Here is a 9,854-nt window from a genome sequence, read left to right as displayed (position 1 = left end):
TCATAAAACTGATACTGCAGAGTCTGAGTCTGCAGAGACTGTGGACTGATTGCCGAATTGAGAATTGCTGGTATTTCAAACAACTCAACCTGAGAAGACAATTATAATACTAATAACATACCAATCAACACCATAATCCCGTGCTTAATCATTTGCATAGTCTATTCTAAATCAAACAATCTATCTACTGTATCTATCTATCAATCAAGCAGGAGTATTTAAAGGACAACTTTAGTTTTTTTCAACCAAGGTTCATGTTTTAGGTTGTTATTAGAGAAAGTAAAAGGTGAGTGTTCATTTTTCTTCATTTGCTGCTTTCTTTCGTTTTAGGGTTTTTAGCGGTTTTTGACAGGGAGGCAGGGGCATTCGAGCATGGGGCTAAATATATATTCTTTTTACAGAATTTTATAGAGATTTATTTTTATTTTATTTACTATTGTTCTAATATACCCCAGGAAATTACATTTGGCCACAAAAGATCACGAGATCTACTGAATGTGTCAAACTGACATATTGAGCCTATGACACAGTGTGGCTTCCCCCCAGTAGGCCTCCTTCACATTCAGTAGATCCTGTGATCTTCTGTGGCCAGATGTAATTTCCTGGGGTTTATTAGGACTATAGTAAATAATGAAAAAATAAATTGCCATAATATTTTGTAAAACAAATACATATTTAGCCCCATGCTCGAATGCCCCCGCCCCCCTGTCAAAAACAGCTAAAATCCCTAAAACGAAAGAAAGCAGCAAATGAAGAAAAATGAACTCTCATCTTTTACTTTCTCTAATAACAACCTAAAACATGAACCTTGGTTGAAAAAACTTAAGTTGTCCTTTAAGGTAAAGACATGAATAAAAATGTGGGTCATGATTCTATTGTACAGGAAATGAGATATGAAAGTGCATTGTGCTGTGAATTTGTGGTTGTATAAAAAGTATATCTCCATATACTTTTGGCGGTGGATCAGGGTTAGAGTGGCCGGATGGTAACCGCAAGGTTGCCAGTTCGAACCCGGGCTCCCCCAGAGTTAGTGTCAAAGTGTCCTTGAGCAAGACACTGAACCCCTAATTGCTCCCAATGTGCAGGTTGGTTTTCCGCTGCCGTCGGTGCGTGAATGGGTGAATGTAACGCACAATCTATGTAAAGAGGCGCTATATAAATGCACCATTTACCATTTCCATTGCATTTTGGTAACGGCTGCTTAAGATGCTACATTATAAAGCAATGATCCAGTATAACTTAAGAATGAACAAAATGTAATTTTTAGACAACTTTATAGTGTAAATGTGATGAATGATTTCTTAATTATATTAATAGCTCATAGTTAGATGAGAATCGCTTAAATGTTATATTTACAGTATATTAAATCTTGAAATACAAACCAGATAGTTAGGGATTACAGGACTGATTGGACTTGTAAACATTGGAGAATGTACTGTACTGTATAGGCTAGCTGCTACATCCTTATGCAATGTCCAATGTAAATAGTGGTGAGGTAAGGTCTGTCAACTGCAGAGTAATGAAAAATATAATATCCCACTTGAAATATCTTGCAATTATGTCTGTTTTGCAAAAGAAATAGCAAAATGAGAACAAAATCCAAAAATGTCTATGTCTACAAAATCTACTGTCTATGTAGAAGGCAAATGTTACAAAAATAAAAATAAATACAGGAAGAAGAAGAAATAAATTAAAAAAGTTATATTTGTATGCAGTTGGAAAATTTGTTTCACTGTAGGTATTCCTTCGGAACAGGATTCTAATATAAGGAAACAGTTTAATCTTGTTGTCTAAATCATCCAATTCTACAGGTGCCATCTTTACTCTATGCATTAATAGCTTCAACTCCTACGAGTCAGACCTCTTGTGAGCTAAACCTAAAAATGGGAGTTTCCCTGAGAAAGGAAAGTAAAGTTTCCAGAAAACACAATTCACCACACCCATTGGGGTATATTTGTATCAATAGAGTCTTGATTCATTTAGAAGTTGCGTGCCGAAAATAAGACGTACAGGATCTATTTTCGTATACAGTAAATAAGGGATAATCACAATGCTCCCACCAATTCATGCTCTCCTCACAAGCCCACCCTCATCTTCCTATCGTCACATGCCAGGCGAGCCACGCTCTGTACCGGCCATGCCATGGTGATAACAAGGTGTCGGGAGCCTGGAGTCTTGTAGACCATCACTCAGGATGAGACGCCACTCCAAGTGGGCAACAGTCGAGAGAGGGTGGTGTCAGATTCCTGGTCTCCAACGCAAACCAGCCGTTAGGTTACTTGCTGCCATTGGATCCCTCCCACTTCCTTTTTCTAACATAGGCACACTCCAGACCCTTATCAAGGCCATAGCAACAGAACAAATGGAAAAAAAATCATGTCACATCATCACCTAACGTCTGCTGTCAACAGTAGGAAGTAGATAACAGCAACGTTGTGGAACCTCCTAACTCGGTAAGATACTCATTTAATTGGAGGTCATTCGCAGATATTTGCAGAGTCTAAACTGTTACTTTCTTTTTTTCCCCCCTTTTTTATTATTATATATTTTTTACAACTCAATTGTGCATATTGTGCAATAAAATAGTTCTGCTATTGTTGGCCATTATTAACAATGTGTGCCTTATACTTAAAGTTTGAGGTTATCCATGGCATATCTGCAGCTTGGCAGACTTTAATAAAACAGTAATCCACAAAACCTGACCGTTATATCCAGCACACCTTGATCTGAGAATAATCACTCTGCTTAAACTGCATTATGTACTATCAAACTGACTATAGGAGAAGAGGTGTTCATTATGTTGTATATGTAGGAGAGGTGTTCTTTATATTATTATATATGTAGGAGGAGAGGTGTTCATTATATTATTGTATATGTAGGAGGAGAGGTGTTCTTTATATTATTGTATATGTAGGAGGAGAGGTGTTCTTTATATTATTGTATATGTAGGAGGAGAGGTGTTCTTTATATTATTGTATATGTAGGAGGAGAGGTGTTCTTTATATTATTGTATATGTAGGAGGAGAGGTGTTCATTATACTATTGTATATGTAGGAGGAGAGGTGTTCATTATACTATTGTATATGTAGGAGGAGAGGTGTTCATTGACTGTGAAAATGTTTAAAAAGAGATAAACACATGTTTCAAGTGTGCAAGGTTTTGAGAACTATAGACAGACGATCTGTGTCAGTCAACAATTTAGAATATTGAAAGCCACTAGATGCAAAGTTAAAAGTTATAAATGCTTATTTGCGCTATCCTTGTCTCCAGTTAGGTAATTCCTTTACCAATTTAGAAATTATATTCGTTTAAAATAATGCTCATTCAGGTCCTCTTGTCTTGCTGAGGAATGACTGTGGCAGGAGCGTGATTCATATTTGGGATGAGTTGTGAGTACAAATATTACAGAATATTAAAGAAGATACATTAAGAACGCAGTTCTCCATAAATGGTCATGAACAGAACAGTAAAGGAAATGGAGACAGATCAGAACAGGAATCAACACTATTATGCAGGTAGATTTCCAGCTCTTTACAAATAAGCTAATATGACAACTAACACTGCCAGCTGATCAAAGTATATGCAATATTAATGTTTTGGCATTGGACCTTTAGAATTGCACTGAGAGACCTATTGCATTTCTGTCTGTAAACACAACATCAGTCAAAGAATTGTGCTTTAGTTTAGATGAACAATGTAGATTGATGGGAAACTAATGGCAGAAATGGTGACACAAAACACAGATATTCCAAATTGACCCATACACGACAGAGTTAAATTAACCGGGGGCATTATTGTATGATCATATGGTTTGGCAATATTTGCTCCACCAAAATATTTTGGCCTATAAATTTCCAGTAGAGTGTGTTAATTTTATTTTTTGTGTAAGTACCGGTATTTGTCATATTTCTTGGTTCTTGCATTTCAGTGTCTACTTTGATAGCTACACATAAAATCATGGACAAAAAGAGACAAATTGAGAGTGATTAATTCAATGCTTCTTCAGATTAATAAATGGATTATGGTCATAAATTAAATAAAGGCTGTTATTTCCCTTTTCCTTTTCTCTGGTTATAGAGGCAATCAGTCTTTATCTTTACACACAAATAATATGGCTTGACTATCATCATTACAGTGCTGTGAATACATTATAATCTACCAATTCCAAGTATACTGTTATGTAGTATTAGACTTTAAATAAAGTATAGAACATTTATAAAATATGTGTTTTTCTTGTATGTATGTATATATATATATATATATATATATATATATATATATATATATATATACACACACTACATATTTAATCCCTGGATTAGTTAAACAATTTTTACCTCGTATTAATAAAACCCCACATTATGTCACATTTATATTCAGCTCTCACTATCTCGAGAATCTCAAAATATGTGAAGCAGAGGAATATATTTCAATGGCCACTATTCCAAGTAACTATTTAATTAATTGTTTAGATTCACAGAGTTCTATGAAAATCACAGGGGAATACACCACTTACATCCTATAGACAAATTTGAGCAAAAGCAGAGACTGATATGGCAGATTGTTCAATGATGAGTGAAGGACAGGAGTACTAATAATACATTATTTTTTTGTTTTATAATTTTTATCCCACGATTTTTGTAACCCATTTTTCACCCGTGTCAATTATCTAATGTGATCCTGGGCTCTACACACCCTCCGCCAACCAAGTCCCCATATATGGGGGACATGGGGAGAGCAACGGACTTGAACTCATGCTTCCTTCATGCATGAGTGTCCAAGTTGCTCCTTGACAGGGGGGAGTTTCCCTGGTTGGACGTGGCGCATGGAAGGAACACGTTATTCCAACCAGTTCCTTTCCCCTCCATCAGGCGCCCCAGCTGGCCAGGGGGAGGCAGTTTAGAGACCAGGATTACTGCATGTTTTTTGTAGGGGTACCTACCCTAGGGGACACGGGGAGAACATGCAAACTCCACACAGAAGGGCCCTTTCGCCAACCCCGCCTCGGGTATGGGCACTGATGACGCGGAGGAGTAAACACGCCGCCAGCACCCAGTGTCCCGAGCGGGAATCGAACCCAGGACCTTCTAGCTGTGAGGCGACAGTACTACCAACTGTGCCACCATGCCCCCGAGTTGTTGTTTTTTATGATCAAAGAATTCTCATAATTAGGGAGAGGGGGTCTTTCCATCCATTAGAATCTTAACCATGGTTGCAAGGAAGAGAGACCTAACTACATGGGAGAGTAGAGGTGTTTGGGGAGAAGCTACAGCCTACCACTGGCATGCCTTGCTCTTCACTTGTAGGTGATGTAGTAAGTAATTCTTCAATAAAACACTTCGTTCTCACACCAATGGAATGACAGATGTGTTGATAATTAAAATGAATTAGAAGCGCCATGGCAACATTTTTATGTATACCGGCTGTATATAAAAAAAGCTCACTCTTGAGAAAACAGAAGGGAGGGACTGCCCACAGAATCGACCTCTAGAAAGACTATCGCCCATGGTTTCCCAGCAAATTAACTTGTCTGTATGTCTGCCGCATGGGGGTAAAGGCTGGATTAAAGCAAGATTTTGATTTGGCATAGCATTAGAAGAGCCATAGGATTACCAAATCATGAATGCACTCAGCAAATGGGAATGGGAATCTGACCACTAGATTTTGAGATCTCTGATGGGCAAGTCGAAATGTTGGCCTAATATGGTGGTGTTACAGGAAAGGGTTTGGGGTCAAAAGAAGTAGGGGTCATCTTCCAGCCGGTGCATTAAAGGTGATATTTCCCTGGGTAGCAAGATTTATAGACTAGTGTCTGGGGCTACGCTGCTGTTATTCTGTTTTTTTGCTTGAATCTTCTTCAAAGAAATGTACACTTCACCCCATCTGGAATATTAATATTTTCCAATAATAGATCGTTTGTCTATGTGACTATCTGTCCCTCTATTAGGTCATCTTGTCTGTGTGTCCATCCATCTGTAAGTCTGACTGTAAGTGTCCACCACTTTGCTCCCAAATCTATCTTCAACGACCAAAATCAGATTTTTTGCAATTTCACAACATACATCCAAGATTAGGCTTACAAATTGATTCTCACACTAAATAAGATTTGCTGATTAATGCTACCTATGAAGTAATACGGTGAGTTGACAACTTACTTGACATCTATTGTCTTCAACATTACTGTATAAGAAAACGAGAGAACTATGCTGTATCCATTCATTTAGTGTCCTTTTTCACTCCTAAGTTGAATTGAATTCATGCATGCACGCAGGTGAGCAACCTACAGTAGTTAGCCAAGAAGTCAGAAGGTCCTGGTCTTCAATCATGACAATCAACACATTTCATTCCCTTGGGTGACTGTCACAGATTGATAAATAATGCTATTGCTACAGGATGGATTAAAACCACTAGGGGGAGACAATGCAACATAGAAAATATGTTGCACATGGAGGAAAGCGTTTTACTTCCATCAAAATGATGCATTTGCACCATAATGCCACAGCCACTCAGGTGATGTCTCACAGAACTATTTCTTCTACATGGAGGAGCTATTGAATATTTCATCAAGGTCCGCTTTGTGGACAAGATACATAAATAAATAGATAAATAGATAAGCGACAAATAACTAAAAAATTAATATAAATAATTAATTTGTACTAATTAATAAACATTATTAAATACAGTTATATCCAGGGCCCCCCATTAGAAATCACAGGGCATGGGACAGAGTGGTACAATGCAGAAAATCATGTTAGTTAACCATATAAACCCTAAATACTTCATTGTACAGAACAAAATAGCCAATCTACAAGCGTGTTGTGACCGAATGTTCGCCCACTTTCACCAGCTGATTATGAGGATTCATGTGATAAATAATCCTGTTAAATAATTGACCTGGCCAAAGAACATTCACTGGAAAATTAGTTTGGAGAATGAATGGGAATGATATACTGCAATCCCTGAACAACTACTGTCGAGGCCAAGATCACGATATGTATCTGTGGAACCGAGTCATAGCATCGTAAATCGAATGCCTCAACTCTACATTTCAAGTGCTACTGCTCATCAGTTCAAAATAAATGTGATTATTTTGAGGGGCCACGGCCTGAAAAGGTTGAGAACCACTGAACAAACAAATCCCAAATTGCATCTAGCACAAAAGCCATAATAGTTGTGAATTGTAACTGTAAATTATAGTTGGCTCATATTGAAGGGGGGTCGGTGTCTAAGCTGACACGGATTACTATGAGACTCTCTCAAAACAGATTTCAGCTGAAATCAGACAGCACCCCTGCCCTAAACATGTAGTGTTGTTGTTAGTAGGAATAAACACAAAAGCACTCGGGAGGAAGTGGACTAAGAAAGGGGTGGAGCCAGCCAAACAGAGTTCCTGTTTCTACACAAAAAAAGGAGATGACCCCGGGCCCCAGAGGGGTTCCCAGATTGCCATGAGACTGATATTAGTCAACTACACCTAATTGGTTTGCTGAACGACTCCCATGCAGGTTTTACATTTGTAAGTAAAGGTGTGAAAACATGGAAAGCCAGTTTGTGAAAAAATCAGTGTCAGAGGCCACTACAATGTTCATTTTGTGGCGTTTAGAAAGTCTACTGACATTGGCATGTTAAGAATTATAGGAATCAAATGTGTGTTGAGACCGGCTTCAACGGTAGGCTACGGTAATACTAAAAACCTTCATTTTGCCAATTTGTAACAGTGAGACGCTACCGTATAAAATAAATACAGTGATCGATAGACAAAGTTGTTGTGCACAAAGATCATAAATATACAACTCTGACAATCCTCAGGATTTAATTGAACTTAAAGAGAGTAAACTTACTGTGTTGTAAAATGTCAAAACGAGGGCCATGCTCAAGGACAAATCCAGCTCAGAAATGGACTGCATTCTGTCACATAAAATAATTAGACATAGTATGCATTAGTAAAACCTTCACTTACTTCAGTTCACTCATAGCCTACAGATAAAGTAATGAAGGCTACTATGTTCACAATATTTGGCATTGCATAAGATAGGCCTTCTAATGCACACACTGGCACACACACACAAACCTGAAAATGCATTAGAATGTATGTCTTTCATAATTAGGGAGAGGGGGTCTTTCCATCATCACTGAAGAAGACTTCAGATCCATTAGAATCTTAACCATGGTTGCAAGGAAGAGAGACCTAACTACATGGGAGAGTAGAGGTGTTTGGGGAGAAGCTACAGCCTACCACTGGCATGCCTTGCTCTTCACTTGTAGGTGATGTAGTAAGTAATTATTCAATAACACACTTCGTTCTCACACCAATGGAATGACAGATGTGTTGATAATTAAAATGAATTAGAAGCGCCATGGCAACATTTTTATGTATACCGGCTGTATATAAAAAAAGCTCACTCTTGAGAAAACAGAAGGGAGGGACTGCCCACAGAATCGACCTCTAGAAAGACTATCGCCCATGGTTTCCCAGTCTGTATGTCTGCCGCATGGGGGTAAAGGCTGGATTAAAGCAAGATTTTGATTTGGCATAGCATTAGAAGAGCCATAGGATTACCAAATCATGAATGCACTCAGCAAATGGGAATGGGAATCTGACCACTAGATTTTGAGATCTCTGATGGGCAAGTCGAAATGTTGGCCTAATATGGTGGTGTTACAGGAAAGGGTTTGGGGTCAAAAGAAGTAGGGGTCATCTTCCAGCCGGTGCATTAAAGGTGATATTTCCCTGGGTAGCAAGATTTATAGACTAGTGTCTGGGGCTACGCTGCTGTTATTCTGTTTTTTTGCTTGAATCTTCTTCAAAGAAATGTACACTTCACCCCATCTGGAATATTAATATTTTCCAATAATAGATCGTTTGTCTATGTGACTATCTGTCCCTCTATTAGGTCATCTTGTCTGTGTGTCCATCCATCTGTAAGTCTGACTGTAAGTGTCCACCACTTTGCTCCCAAATCTATCTTCAACGACCAAAATCAGATTTTTTGCAATTTCACAACATACATCCAAGATTAGGCTTACAAATTGATTCTCACACTAAATAAGATTTGCTGATTAATGCTACCTATGAAGTAATACGGTGAGTTGACAACTTACTTGACATCTATTGTCTTCAACATTACTGTATAAGAAAACGAGAGAACTATGCTGTATCCATTCATTTAGTGTCCTTTTTCACTCCTAAGTTGAATTGAATTCATGCATGCACGCAGGTGAGCAACCTACAGTAGTTAGCCAAGAAGTCAGAAGGTCCTGGTCTTCAATAATGACAAACAACACATTTCATTCCCTTGGGTGACTGTCACAGATTGATAAATAATGCTATTGCTACAGGATGGATTAAAACCACTAGGGGGAGACAATGCAACATAGAAAATATGTTGCACATGGAGGAAAGCGTTTTACTTCCATCAAAATGATGCATTTGCACCATAATGCCACAGCCACTCAGGTGATGTCTCACAGAACTATTTCTTCTACATGGAGGAGCTATTGAATATTTCATCAAGGTCCGCTTTGTGGACAAGATACATAAATAAATAGATAAATAGATAAGCGACAAATAACTAAATAATTAATATAAATAATGAATTTGTACTAATTAATAAACATTATTAAATACAGTTATATCCAGGGCCCCCCATTAGAAATCACAGGGCATGGGACAGAGTGGTGCAATGCAGAAAATCATGTTAGTTAACCATATAAACCCTAAATACTTCATTGTACAGAACAAAATAGCCAATCTACAAGCGTGTTGTGACCGAATGTTCGCCCACTTTCACCAGCTGATTATGAGGATTCATGTGATAAATAATCCTGTTAAATAATTGACCTGGCCAAAGAAC

Source organism: Protomyctophum bolini (assembly GCF_963924005.1).
Source record: "Protomyctophum bolini genome assembly, chromosome: 22".
Taxonomy (NCBI): Eukaryota; Metazoa; Chordata; class Actinopteri; order Myctophiformes; family Myctophidae; genus Protomyctophum; species Protomyctophum bolini.
The sequence above is the reverse complement of the archived record's forward strand: the minus strand, read 5'-3'. Positions refer to the sequence as shown.